Here is a 15372-nt window from a genome sequence, read left to right on the forward strand (position 1 = left end):
CGAGTGGGAGAAAAATATTTGATAAATATAGCCAATTATCTTTTGCGGTAACTTATAGATGTAAAACGCACACAGCAGAACTGAAATGCATGTCAGCTCTGTTTCTTCATTTATTACATTTATTACTGCATGTAATGTTTCCGTGCTCTCAGGACAGGGATTAGTATGGATCGGCTGCAGGGAAGGTCAGATTGCAATTTGCAGGGCAATGGAGTGATCCTACATCGGTTGGCCCAGTGGTGGCATTAGCTGTTCATCTGGTTATTTTTAGCCCAAATCATTTGCAGTTCTGTACTTCAGCAATGAGGTCAAAAAAGTCACACTTGATGTAATAAGCTACCTAAAGTCATTCCCTGCTGCAGCAAAACCTCCTTTCTCTTCCCTATGTAAAGATGAAAGCAGTCATGCTGGATTATTTTCAGACAGAGGCTATGTTTTTGCTTCATTGACTTATTGCTGGGCATTGCTTTCAATCTGAAGGTCAAGAGAAGAATTTTCAGCCACTTTTGTGGGAAAAGGTAGGTCCTGATGAGAATGACGTTACACCTCAAAGGAAACCAAACACATCCTTAAGCCCCCTTCTTTCTCCAGCCTCAGGGGTTTAGCTGTCGGTGGGAAACCCACTTCTCAGAGGAAATAAATGCACAAATATATCTCTTGTTCTTTTACTAGAATCTCATCTGAATTCAGTCTTCCCTACACACTTTGCTTCCTCATTTTATAAAGTCTTTTTACATCAGTCAAAAATACATGAAGGACACGATACTACTCGAAAGAGTCCAGAGAAGAGCGACTAAGATGGTTAGGGGGCTGGAGGAGTTGCCGTACAGCGAAAGATTAGAGAAACTGGGCCTCTTCTCCCTTGAACAGAGGAGATTGAGAGGGGACATGATCGAAACATTCAAGGTACTGAAGGGACTAGACTTAGTAGATAAGGACAGATTGTTCACCCTCTCCAAGGTAGGGAGAACGAGGGGGCACTCTCTAAAATTGAAAGGGGATAGATTCCATACAAACATAAGAAAGTTCTTCTTCACCCAGAGAGTGGTAGAAAACTGGAACACTCTTCCGGAGTCTGTCATAGGGGAAAACACCCTCCAGAGATTCAAGACAAAGTTAGACAAGTTCCTGGTGAACCAGAACGTACGCAGGTAAGGCTAGTTTCAGATAGGGCCCGGATGGAATCCACCCTACGGTATTGAAAGAACTAAAGTAGGAAATAGCGGAATTACTACAGCAGATTTGTAATCTATCCCTGAAAACAGGCGTGATCCCGGAGGATTGGAAGATAGCTAATGTTACACCCATCTTTAAGAAAGGATCAAGAGGTGACCCGGGGAACTACGGACCAGTAAGTTTGACTTCGGTTCCGGGGAAGATGGCGGAAGCGCTGATAAAGGACAGCATCAATGAGCATCTAGAAAGTAACAAACTGATGAAAACAAGCCAACATGGCTTCTGCAAGAGAAGATCATGCCTAACGAACTTATTGCACTTCTTTGAAGGAATAAACAAACGGATGGACAAAGAGGACCCCATAGACATCGTATACTTAGATTTCAAAAAAGCATTTGACAAGGTACCCCACGAATGCCTACTATGGAAACTGAAGAACCATGGGGTGGAAGGAGACGTACATAGATGGATCAAAAATTGGTTGGCGGGTAGAAAGCAAAGGGTAGGAGTGAAGGGCCACTACTCGGACTGAAGAATGGTCATGAGTGGTGTTCCGCAGGGGTCAGTACTCGGACCGCTGCTGTTCAATGTATTTATAAATAATCTAGAAACAGGGACGAAGTCCGAAGTAATAAAATTTGCAGACGACACCAAACTATTTAGTGGAGTTAGGAATATAGAGGACTGCGAAGACTTACAAAGGGACCTGAACAAACTAGGAGAGTGGGCGACAAGATGGCAAATGAAGTTTAATGTAGAGAAATGTAAAGTCTTGCATATAGGAAGCAGAAACCCGAAATACAGCTATACGATGGGAGGGCTGGTAATGGGTGAAAGTACCCAAGAAAAGGACTTGGGGGTAATAGTGGACAAGACAATGAAGCCGTCGGCACAGTGCGCAGCGGCCTCTAAGAAGGCGAATAGAATGCTAGGTACTATTAAGAAAGGTATTACAACCAGAATGAAAGAAGTTATCCTGCCGTTGTATTGGGCGATGGTACGGCCGCATCTGGAGTACTACGTCCAGTATTGGTTGCCGTACCTTAAGAAGGCTATGGCGATACTCGAGAGGGTTCAGAAAAGAGCGACACGTTTGATAAAAGGCATGGAAAACCTTTCATATGCTGAAAGATTAGAGAAACTAGGGCTCTTTTCCCTAGAAAAGAGGAGACTTAGAGGGGACATGATAGAGACTTAAAAGATCATGAAGGGCATAAAGAAAGTGGAGAGGGACAGATTCTTCAAACTTTCGATAAATATAAGAACGAGAGGGCATTCAGAAAAATTAAGAGGGGACAGATTCAGAACCAATGCTAGGAAGGGTGGTGGACACCTGGAATGCGCTTCCAGAGGGTGTAATAGGACAGTGTACGGTATTGGGGTTCAAGAAGGGATTATATAACTTCCTGAAGGAAAAGGGGATAGAAGGATATAGATAGAAGATTACTATACAGGTCCTGGACCTGATGGGCTGCTTATGTTCTTATGCTCTTTGATCTAAGGGCCGCCGCATGAGCGGACTGCTGGGCACGATGGGCCACTGGTCTGACCCAGCAGCGGCAATTCTTGCGTTCTTATGTCTCTTTTTTAGTTATCCTTCTCTTTCCGCCTCGATTACTCAGTCACTGTTTATTTGTTTTTTTTATGCAGCATTGAGCACATTGGACTCTAATTAACCCTCCTTTTTACTAAGCTGTGGTAAAGGTTTCTGCTGTGGCCTGGATTCATGGTTATATTAAAATTTGATTTAATCGCTTATCTAATTTCTAAGCGAGTTGATCTATATATATAAAATCGGAGGTATGTATGTGTGTGTGTATGTGCCGCGATCACGCAAAAACGGCTTGACCGATTTGAACGAAACTTGCTATGCTGATCCCTCACTACCCGGGGTGATATGTTCTGGGGGTCTCGCGGCCCACCTGCACACGTGGGAAGGGTGGGTTCACCCAATAATGTATATGTTCTTGCTCCTGGAGGTGAAACTAAAAATGTTGTTTATAATCAAGTTTTGCGTTAGTTGTATTGTCTTCATTTTGTCAAATATTTCACATTATAATTTGAATATTGTACTTTTTATAAAGTAAAAAAATATTTTCATTCACCACTATAAAGTATCTTTATTTGAATCCATTTACAGTGTTATTGCTATAATTAAATACCCGTGCAACGCCGGGCCATCAGCTAGTAATATATATATATATATATAAAAAAAGAGAGCATGAACTTAATAAAAATGCCATTAACAATGCCATTAATACTTACAAAAAGAAAACAATGCTCCAACGATGCTCTGATGCTCTTAGAATTCCTATGAGTTTCAGAGCAGCATCGGAGCATTTAGTACTCCAGGTTGTGGTAAAGCTAGAGAATGACACGGAGACAAAATTTTCCCCGTCCCTGCAGGAACTCATTTTCCTGTCCCTGCAAGTTCTTTTCTTGTCCCTGCCTCATTCCTGCAAGTTCTGTCCTCATCTGCATAAGCCTCAAACACTTTAAAATCATAAGTGTTTGAGGTTTGTGTGGTTAAGACAGAGCTTACAGGAATGGGGCGGGGACACGCGGGGAAGGGACGGGGTGTCATTCTCTAGTAAAAACCTCTACCATGGCTTAGTAAAATGGGGGGGAAGGAGGGAAGGTTTGGGTAAATTGTTAACATATGGATCTTCCAATAATGACCTTTCCAGTGCAATAGGTGAGAGATTCTAGACATGTGAGTTATCTCCCAATGACCATGTGCCATTTGCAGAAGGAATCCACTCCAGATTTTTTTCTGTGACTCTTCTGTACTTGAATGGGAACTCTAGCACCACTGTAGTTTTTTCTTTCTGCACGTGTGCCTGAAGGAGTGTTTCTGTTCTGCTCTCCCTTTTTTCTTATTTTATCCAGTGTTTTTATCCCCTTTTCAGGATTTATTTGAGCTCAGAGTGATTCTTAAGCTCTGTCTGCATTGAGAACATACAGACTTCAGTCTGCAACTGACAGGCCTATCCGAGTGGGTATCTGTTAGCCAGCTTGCATTGGTTTCTTAAGAGCTCGGGGCCGTCCCCTTGTTTTTCCTCTTACTGCTGAACAGAGGTTTGAGTGCAGGCTGTTAGGCATACCTAGGAGACTCAGTGGTGTCTCGCAGGGTGCTGGCTGCATTTTTTCACCTCCGCCTCTTCCTGAGCACGTATGTTGGTCCGCAAGGGTGGAGGTACAGTCAGACACCATGTCTGACTGGCAGCTAGAAGAACAGTGTCGAAGAGGCATTCCCAGCATGAGACAGTGATTCTTTCATTCAAGCTAATTTTAGAAAGCTGAGGCAGGCTGCAGCACATTTCCAGCAGAGGCTGTCACAGCCTGTGAGGTGGATCGGGTGTGTGTGTCTGAATTTGGCAGTTTTTGAGGTTTCCGCATACCCCGCCAGTGTTCCCCAACCTGAAAAATCCTAAAATTGCCATTTTTATGTTTTGCTATATATGAAAAATATTGCAATTTTGATGAAAATTTCTTGACAGCGGCCATCATGAATGTTTAGAGATTTTTTTTTTTCCAAAAGTTCCATGCACTTCCAGAACTGCAATTTTTGCTACAAAACTTATTAGGATAGAGTTCTTGGGCTTTCATATTGTGAATTATTGCCTGGATTGTGCAAATTAGGCCTCAGAATCATCCTTGTGCCACATGGTGCAACTTGGGGAGGTGGCAGCACAAAGCGTAACCTCACCCCTGACTATGCAGATGACAAAAGAGTTGGTTAGTCTGGTTGGGGGCCTTCTATTTCTTGGGGGCTCAGCAGGTCTGAAGGTTCTGCGCGGACAGATGTGGACTTTCCGCAGCCCAAGAAACACAAGGTAAAGTCATCTAAGGATGACTCTGAACCCCAGGGTCTGGAGGCTTCACGGATTCATGAAATATCTGTCAAATGTGTTTCAGAACAGCCATTCTTCGCCTACGCATTCCCACTCTGCCTCGGACTTGTCCTTTGCCGACGCTGCTTCTTTGGGCACTGCCTGATCAGTCAGATGCTGTTAATGGGCAGACTGACCATGATCTGGGGATACTTATGATGATGATCAGATTGCTGACCTCTTATTTTCAGGTACTGCACTTCCCATGCCTGGGGATTCAGGGCTGTATGATGGATCATGAGATGCCTTAGAGGCTTTAGAATTAGGGGACGATCTCACAGTTCTGTATTTAAGTCTGTGGGCTTTGCCAATCTTGGTCGCTCTTCTTTGAACCTTTTCTAACGCCACTATATCTTTCTTGAGATAAGGAGACCAGAATTGAATGCAATACTCCAGATAAGGTCGTATCAAGGAGCGATAAAGGGGCATTTTGACATTCTTAGTCTTGTTAATCATCCCTTTTTAAAATAATTCCTAGCATCCTGTTTGCTTTTTTGGCTCTAGATTCAACAGTGGGCCGGTGATTCAATAATAGAATACCTACCAAAGGTGGTGGTTATCGCATTTATTTTAAGCCTCTTCTATAAAGAAAATTAGGTACCTATTTTTCCTTATATAATACTAGTGCAAATGGCTGAAAACATGCTTTCATTTAAGACATGAACATCAGCCCTATAGCTGCACTGAGTTGTGTGCTAGAACAGTGTTTCCCAAGTTAGTCCTGGAGTATCCCCTTGCCAGTCAAGTTTTCATAAAATACACAATGAGTATGCATGATATTGATTTGCATACACCGCCTCAATTATAGTCAAATTTCTTTCATGCATATTTAATGTAAATATTCCAAAAACCTGACTGGCAAGGGGGGTACTCTGGAATCGACTTGGGAAACATTGTTCTAGAACAGGGGTAGGCAATTCCAGTCCTCGAGAGACACAGGCTGGTCAGGTTTTCAGGATATCCACAATAAATATGCATGAGATAGATTTGCATCTCAAGGAGGCAGTGCATGCAAATCCATCTCATATATATTCATTGTGGATATCCTGAAAACCTGACCTTCCTGTGGCTCTCGAGAACACAGAAACTGAAACATTCTATAATTTACATAGGACATTTAAGGTTTCGCATCTTTTTCATCTCTTTGCAAACTTACACATGGGGCTCCACAAGGTTCTGTTCTTCCCCTTTATTATTTAACCTTGTTCTAAGCTCACTCACTTTATGAATCCAGGAACTCCAGATCAAAAGCTATTTTAATGCTGATAACATTTTACTGGTTTTCCATAAAATTTGACCAATCTTAATTTAGGTTCACTTCAACAATGTCTTGATATGATTGATGAATGGACATTTCAGAATAAATTGGTTCTGAACCCACAGACGACTACAGGGATGTGGATTACAGGATCTTCCTATTCTCCATTTATTGCACCTACCGTATGTTCCCAGCCTATTTAATTACCGAATACTATGAGATATCTTGGAGTACAAATAGATCCTGCATTAACTTTCCATCCTCAGATAACTTTGGTAATCAGATGTTTTTATTCTCCTCATAACTTAAGATCCATCAGGCCTTATATCGATAAATCTTGTTGTGAGTCTCTATGTGTTGGTCACTTCTAAATTAGTTTACTGTAATATTGTCTATATCGGAATTCCAGCAGTAGTAATTAAAAAATTACAAAGTGTGCAAAATTCTGCCATTAGACTTTATACTAATGCGCATAGATACGATCATATTACTCCTCTATTCAAAGAATATCATAGGCTTCCAATTAAATTTAGATTGATCCATAAGGCTTTAACTTTAGCATTTAAGGCTATACTAGTCCCCCTTCCGATTCGCGGTTTCCCCAATCGCGAATTCAGTTATTCACAATTTTTTTATTGCCTTGATTTTAAATTGAGAAACGTTGCCCCGGACATCCCCCAGACCTTACCTGGTGGTCTAGCGGCAACATGGGGCAGGAGCGATCTTCCTACGCTCCTGCCCCGTGCAGAGCCGTGCTCCCGTGCTGTGAGTTCCCGTGGTTTCACGAGACTACAACAGGCGTTTCCGTTGTAGTCTTGTGAGACCACGGAAACTCAACAGTAGAGAATGACACGGTGACAAAATTCATCACCATTCCCATTCCCGCGGATAACCGCGGGAAATAATCCCATTTCATTTTTTTGTGTCTATTTCAGCCTCAGTCCTTCTTCAAAGCAAAGCCTGCAGGTCAGTGGTTGTGGCCATTCATACTCTGATTCTTATGTGAGCCAAGGATAATGAAGCCATTGTGACATCACTGATGTGATTGGCTCTTAGGCACTGGTGGAATGAGGCATTATGACATCACAATATCTGCTCTGGATACCAGAGACTGTCATTCTGTAGTGTCTGTTTCAACCTCAGTCCTTCTACACCAGCATTATTCAAAGCAAAGCTTGAGGGTCAGTGGTTGTGGCCATTCATACTCTGATTCTTCCCTCTCTCCTTAAAGAATGACATGAAGATGGTTTACCGCGGTTATCCGCGGGGACGGGAACAGTGATGAATTTTGTCACCGTGTCATTCTCTAACTCACAGCACAGGTGCAGAGCACGGCTCTGCCCGGGGCACGAGCATAGGTAGATTGCTCCTTCTCTTTGCCTCTCCTTCTGCAGCCCCTCTCCCCCACCAGCAGCAGTAATAGGAGGCTCCGGGCCACAGGTGGAGGACATGCACGGACGTTGACATGATAATGTGATGTCATCGCATCAATGTCTGTTCATTTTTGGATGACATCAAGCCACAGCTCCAAGATTAGTGTGCCAACAGCTTAAGTTTGCAACCCACTGATGTAAGCCTTTATAACCCTGACCTATATTACAGGCACCTAAGTTTTAGTTAGGCGTGATTCGGTAATGGGTGCCTAAGTGTGATTGACATGCAATAGGAACCTAACTTTAGCTGCTTGTCTTTTTTAGGCACTAATTAAGGAGAGCCCGAGAGCTCGTCTCGATGGGCGGCTGTAACGCGGGGATGGGGGCCCGCGCTGCCTCCCATCGAGACGAGCGCTCCGCGCGAGGGGGGGGGGGAGAGGTGTAGGGGAGCAGGAGGCAGCAGTGGATAGGCAGGTTTAAATTTCCTGCTGCGGGGCTGCCTCCTGATTGGTTGGGGAGCGCCGGGAGAGGCGATAAAGCCGGGACCTCGGAGGACCCGGTCTCTTCCTGGGTCCTCCGAGGCGGCTTTTTCCTTGGTTTCCGGCTTCTGTGCGGTGAGAGCATGGCTGGTGCAGATGGCGCGGCAGAGATCTCCCTACTCGCCGGCGACTCCCTCAGTGATGAGGAACAGGTGGGAGTCGGCGGTGGTGGGGAGAGGGGGAGACCGACGCGCCGTTCCAAAACGGCTGCTCTTTCGGCCCTCGTGGTCACGGGGGCGGGCCTGGGCGAGGTAGGAGGTAGGGCTGCGCGACCTGGTGCGGGGCCTACTGTGCCCATGCCTGAGCGGGGGAGGGGGAGGTCAGCAGCCAGGAGACCACGTGGCCGCGGTGTAGAAAAATCAGCGGGGAGGCCTTCCAGTCTGCCGGTTTTGGCTGGCAGACTGCATACGCATCAAATCCCTCACACATCGGTCCTGGGGCCTTCGGTAGGTAGAGAACGGGAGGTGACTAGTGATGCGGGAGGCAGTCAGTATGGCATGCAAACCCCTTTTGCTTCTGCCCCGGGACCTTCGGCTGGGAGTGAGAGGGAGCTGGCCAGTGTTGTGGGAGGCAATGGGACTGGTGGGGTGGGCGCTGCGAGTGACCGGCTCATGGGTTCATTCGGTGCTGGGCCTTCCTGGGGTTTGAATCCCTGGGGGTCTGGGTGGGGGATTCCCCCGTGGATGATGGGCGGCCCCCCAGCTGGCTCGTCTTTGCCCTGGGGTTCGGTGCCGGGAGTGGGTAGGCACCCTAGGCAGAGTCAGGGGTGGGCTGATGGACTCTGGAGTCATGAGGGTCTTGGGGTCCGGGAGAGTGGGGGAGTTTCGGTTGCTGCTCCTCTGTCTGGTTTTTCTTTACAGGTCCCGATTGCTAGCGTGGACAGTCATTCTTCGCAGAGACTGGAGTGTGCGAGAGCGGTGCCCGGCGAGTCTCCTGGAGTGATGGCACAGCATGGATCGGGAGTGGCTGTTGCTGGTGATGCTCGGGAGCCATCGGCTGAGCGGGCGGTAGCTACGGACGGCGCCGTGGATCCTCTGGCTGGAGTGCGGGACCCACCACTTCATGGTAATACGGCGCCTGTGGCTGCTGCTGGGGGTAAGAGGGTTAAATCGAAACGTAAGAGGCGGGGTAGGCGCGGGCGTATATCCTCGTCGTCGTCATCCTCTTCGTCTTCGTCTTCTACTTCTAGTTCTTCTACGTCCTCACATGCATGCCCGGTGGGGGGGGAGACGGGTGGCGGTGAGGCGGGGCCGTCCGGGTCTCAGACGAGAGGTGCTCCGGCGTTAGTGGCATTGTCAGAGCTCTGGGAGAGGGTTCCAAAAAGGTTGCGTCACAGGATTAGGAAGCGCGCTTGCGTAGATATATTCCGCTTGATGGAGGGCAGGTCGCGCCGTAGGAGTAAAAAGAAAGATAAGAAGGAGGGTGGGTTGTCCAAAGCGGGGCCGGTGTCGAGGAATGTTGTTAATTGGATTAGATCCTTCTTGCGCTTGGCAAGTGTTTGGGGTAGGGCGCGGCCGCAGGATTACGGGATTTTATTATCTTACGCTGACTCGGTGTTGGATGCCTACCAACGTTTCGGAGGCTGGTCGTGGCTCAATTACGACGAGGCCTTCCGAGACAAAATGGAAGAGAACGGGTTCATGTCCTGGGGCACGCAGGATGTTAACTTGTGGTTAACCCACATGGCGTGCCGGAACAGTTCCGCGGTTCAGGGTCCCGTCCGATCCCCCGCGGGAGGGGGTAGTGGCCGGTCCTTTCGGCCCACAGTTGGAGGGTTTGCAGGAGGGGGCACAGGAGTGTGTTGGCGTTTCAACCAGGCTACTTGCGCCTTCACGGATTGTAGATTCAGGCATGCCTGTTCAATCTGTAATCAAGCGCATTCCGCCCTCAAATGCCCCAAAAAAGGAGGTGGAGCTTCGGCAGGACCAAGTAAATCGTAGGGTGCTGAGCGGGTTGCCCACGCAAGTGCGGGTGGCGGCTCTTCGCCCTTGGTTACAGCGTTACGGGGATCGCGGGGCTGCTGATCTCCTCGAAAAGGGGTTTACGGAGGGTTTCCCTATTCCTTTTCGGGGTGAATTGAGGGAATGTCGGGTGCAAAATGCGTCTTCGGTGCGACACTTAAGGGAGGTGGTGCAGGCAAAATTGGACGGGGAAATCGCATTGGGAAGGATTGCTGGGCCGTTTCGGGTTCGCCCCTTTCCTTCTATGATTGTCTCACCCTTAGCAGTGATTCCCAAGAAGGAGCCTGGGAAGTTTCGACTTATTCACAACTTGTCTCGCCCAGTTGGCGCATCGGTTAATGAGGGTATCCCGGCGGATTTGTGCTCGGTGCGATACGCTTCTTTTGATTCTGCGGTGCGACTGGTGTTGCGCGCAGGTAGGGGGGCATTGCTGGCGAAGGTTGACATAGAGGCAGCTTTTCGCCTCTTGCCGGTCCATCCTGCTTCGTACCCGTTGTTGGGCTTCCGCTTTGAGGGGTTTTACTATTTTGATCGTTGCTTGCCTATGGGTTGCTCCATTTCGTGCGCATACTTCGAGCTTTTCAGTTCTTTTCTCCACTGGGTTACGGTTTCACGGGCCCGCCTGGACTCAGTGGTACATTATTTAGATGATTTCCTGTTCGTGGGTTCTCCGGCCTCCGATGATTGTGCTCATTTGAAGCGTGTTTTTGAGCTTATGGCAGCGGAGTTCGGAGTTCCCTTGGCTGTGGACAAATCAGAGGGGCCAGTGCAGATACTTACCTTCCTGGGCATTGAAATTGATACGGAGGCTATGGTTACTCGGCTTCCTGAGGGTAAAATCGGTCAGCTGCTAGCGTTGATTCACCTAGTTCTCCAATCGCGTTCAGTGACCCTGAAGCATGTGCAGTCTCTGTTGGGGTCCCTCAATTTCGCTTGCCGGGTGCTTCCCATGGGTAGAGCATTTCTGCGACGATTGGCGGTGGCGACTTCGGGTGTTCGAGACAAAAGGCATTTTATCAGGTTGTCTGCAGGAGTGCGCGCTGATTTGAGTATGTGGGATACATTTTTGCGTGGGTTCAATGGCACGCTTCGTATTCAGGCTTTAGAGGTGGCTAATTTCGATTTCGAGCTGTTTTCTGATGCTGCTGGAGGTCTTGGATTTGGATTGTATTGTCAGGGCGAGTGGTGTGCGGCGCGTTGGCCGGAAAGTTGGAAAGTTCAGGGTGTTACGCGTAACATTACGCTGTTGGAACTGTTTCCTTTAGTGGTGGCGTGTGAACTTTGGCCTGCACGGTTACGAGACAGGCGGATAGTTTTTTGGTGTGACAATCAGGGTGTCGTAGAGGTGGTGAACAAGCTGAGTGCGCGTTGTTTGGAGGTCAATGTGTTGGTTCGGGAATTGGTGTTGCGGTGCCTGCAATTAAATCTTTTTATTCGTGCGCGTCATGTCCCGGGGTCACGGAATTCTATAGCTGATGCATTGTCTCGCTTTCGTTTTTCACAGTTTCGACTCCTTGCTCCGGAAGCGCGTCTGGAAGGTACACCGATGCCAGAAGGTTTATGGGACCTGGTCAAGAAGAAGTCTGGGAGATGCTTCGCATGTCAGTAGCTGCGTCGACGTGGAATCATTACTGTGCCGGCTTTCGCCTGGTGGCCGCCTTTTTGGAGTCGAGAGGATGGGTCTCGGGTTCCGTGACGGAGGCGTTATTGGTGGACTATGTGTTGCACGCCTTCCGATCCGGTGATTCCCGGGGTTCGGTTTCAGGGCGCCTTGCGGGCTTTGCCTTTTTCTGTAAAGCCTTTGGTTGGGATTGCCCTATGTCGGGGTTCTTAGTGCGTCGCATGCTGGCCGCCATGGGGCGCTTGGTACCGCGTACTCCGGATAGCCGTTTGCCAATCACACACGACTTGCTGGTCCGTCTCCTGGCAGCACTGCCTGCGATAACACGTTCCCCCTTTGAGGGGCGGCTTTTTCAGGCGGCTTTCTCGGTGGCTTTTTTCGGAGCGCTACGGGTGGGAGAGTTGCTGGGGACTCAGTCTGTCGGTGGCGCTGTGCAGGGGTTACTGCGTAGGCATGTTAGTTTTTCTGGTCCCACATTGAGGGTCTTTCTGGCGCGCTCCAAAACGGATCAAACGGGTAGAGGCCATTCTCTGGTGCTGCATCCTATCCCGGGCAGTTCGTCCTGTCCGGTTACTTTGATGCGTAACTTCCTTCAGGTAAGGGTTCAGGGGGGAACTCCCTTATTCTTACATGAGGATGGCTCTTCACTCACGCGCTATCAGTTTTTGGCAGTTCTACGATTAGCCCTTGGTAGCTGTGGTGAACGGCCTTCTCGTTATGGGACTCACTCCTTCCGTATTGGGGCTGCGACCAGTGCCCATGCTGCGGGATTATCTGCGGATGGTATACGACGCCTAGGGCGTTGGTCTTCTGGGGCTTACAGAGGCTACATACGGCCTGGGGGCCTTGGGAGGCCGGAAGAGGTCTAGGTTCCTTTGGGCTGGGGGGGAGTGCTTTGGGATTAGTGCATGGGCATGGGCACCTTATTTCACTAACAGTTCCTGAGATTGTCGGGACTGGAGTTCATTGTATTCTTTGTTTTTGCAGCCGCTGTATCCCGGGCCTGTTCTGTGTGGATCGTAGGCCACTCCTTTATACATCGGGCGGGGGAGCGGGCACTTATCCGCCCAGGTGGCCGTCACTTGGGATTGGAGCACCGGGGAGTCCGTGTTTCCTGGTGGGGGCAACGGGGGATGCGCTGGCATCAGCTTCTTCCCCTGATGGCTCGCCAGCGTTCTAATCCCCGTAGGCCGGATCTCCTGTTGGTGCATCTAGGCGGCAACGATGTGGACGTCATGACAGTCAAACAGCTCATTGACCGTATAAAGGATGACCTTCGCTGTGTGCTGGACTGGTTTCCCCATTTGCGGCTGGTATGGTCGGATATCATTCCACGCCTGCGCAGATTAGAGTCGCGCAGATGGACTCGAGGGTTAATTAAAATTAATAGACAGGTGGCTAAATGGGTAGTGGGTATGGGGGGTTTGCAGATCCAACATTCTTGGGTGGATTTAACTTGTGAGGGTTTGTATGCACGGGATCGGGTTCATTTGTCGGCGGTGGGGTGTGACTTGCTGCTGGATGACTTTGCCACCTGTTGCGAGTCTCACCTTGTTGCCACGGATGTGTAGTCGCAGCTCCTGTTTTGGGTGGAGGCCTGTTTTGCAGGCCTTGTGGCGGTTATCCCGAGCTACGGTATGGTACAGCTCATCAGGAGATGAGCGGGGGGGGGGGGGCCGGCAGGGAGCCGTGCCCGGGTTCTGGTACTACGGTTAAAGGGGCATGTTGGGACATGCCACCCCCCAGACCCTTGCTGGCATGGCAGGATCGGGGGCCGAATATTATGGGTATTGGATAAGGTGTAGCTCGGGAAACTGTTTTTGTTATGTAAATGTTAAATTAATGGTTTTTTAATAAACAGAGCTGCGGCTGTTTATCCATATACTTGAGTTGTGTGGTTATTGGCAGGGGAGTGTAAGTGTGGGTGGGGCGGGGGAGAGAGAGCGGGCCAATACATATCCCGCTGTTAAGGAGAGCCCGAGAGCTCGTCTCGATGGGCGGCTGTAACGCGGGGATGGGGGCCCGCGCTGCCTCCCATCGAGACGAGCGCTCCGCGCGAGGGGGGGGGGAGAGGTGTAGGGGAGCAGGAGGCAGCAGTGGATAGGCAGGTTTAAATTTCCTGCTGCGGGGCTGCCTCCTGATTGGTTGGGGAGCGCCGGGAGAGGCGATAAAGCCGGGACCTCGGAGGACCCGGTCTCTTCCTGGGTCCTCCGAGGCGGCTTTTTTCCTGCCCACCCTCCCGCCCTCTTTTGTTTGGATTAGTAGGTGGCAGAGTTTCGGTCAGCGGTTATCCCGAGCTACGGTATGGTACAGCTCATCAGGAGATGAGCGGGGGGGGGGCTGGCAGGGAGCCGTGCCCGGGTTCTGGTACTACGGTTAAAGGGGCATGTTGGGACATGCCACCCCCCAGACCCTTGCTGGCATGGCAGGATCGGGGGCCGAATATTATGGGTATTGGATAAGGTGTAGCTCGGGAAACTGTTTTTGTTATGTAAATGTTAAATTAATGGTTTTTTAATAAACAGAGCTGCGGCTGTTTATCCATATACTTGAGTTGTGTGGTTATTGGCAGGGGAGTGTAAGTGTGGGTGGGGCGGGGGAGAGAGAGCGGGCCAATACATATCCCGCTGTTAAGGAGAGCCCGAGAGCTCGTCTCGATGGGCGGCTGTAACGCGGGGATGGGGGCCCGCGCTGCCTCCCATCGAGACGAGCGCTCCGCGCGAGGGGGGGGGGAGAGGTGTAGGGGAGCAGGAGGCAGCAGTGGATAGGCAGGTTTAAATTTCCTGCTGCGGGGCTGCCTCCTGATTGGTTGGGGAGCGCCGGGAGAGGCGATAAAGCCGGGACCTCGGAGGACCCGGTCTCTTCCTGGGTCCTCCGAGGCGGCTTTTTCCTGCCCACCCTCCCGCCCTCTTTTGTTTGGATTAGTAGGTGGCAGAGTTTCGGTCAGCGGTTATCCCGAGCTACGGTATGGTACAGCTCATCAGGAGATGAGCGGGGGGGGGGCTGGCAGGGAGCCGTGCCCGGGTTCTGGTACTACGGTTAAAGGGGCATGTTGGGACATGCCACCCCCCAGACCCTTGCTGGCATGGCAGGATCGGGGGCCGAATATTATGGGTATTGGATAAGGTGTAGCTCGGGAAACTGTTTTTGTTATGTAAATGTTAAATTAATGGTTTTTTAATAAACAGAGCTGCGGCTGTTTATCCATATACTTGAGTTGTGTGGTTATTGGCAGGGGAGTGTAAGTGTGGGTGGGGCGGGGGAGAGAGAGCGGGCCAATACATATCCCGCTGTTAAGGAGAGCCCGAGAGCTCGTCTCGATGGGCGGCTGTAACGCGGGGATGGGGGCCCGCGCTGCCTCCCATCGAGACGAGCGCTCCGCGCGAGGGGGGGGGGAGAGGTGTAGGGGAGCAGGAGGCAGCAGTGGATAGGCAGGTTTAAATTTCCTGCTGCGGGGCTGCCTCCTGATTGGTTGGGGAGCGCCGGGAGAGGCGATAAAGCCGGGACCTCGGAGGACCCGGTCTCTTCCTGGGTCCTCCGAGGCGGCTTTT

Source organism: Geotrypetes seraphini, chromosome 1 (assembly GCF_902459505.1).
Source record: "Geotrypetes seraphini chromosome 1, aGeoSer1.1, whole genome shotgun sequence".
In the NCBI taxonomy this organism is placed as follows: domain Eukaryota; kingdom Metazoa; phylum Chordata; class Amphibia; order Gymnophiona; family Dermophiidae; genus Geotrypetes; species Geotrypetes seraphini.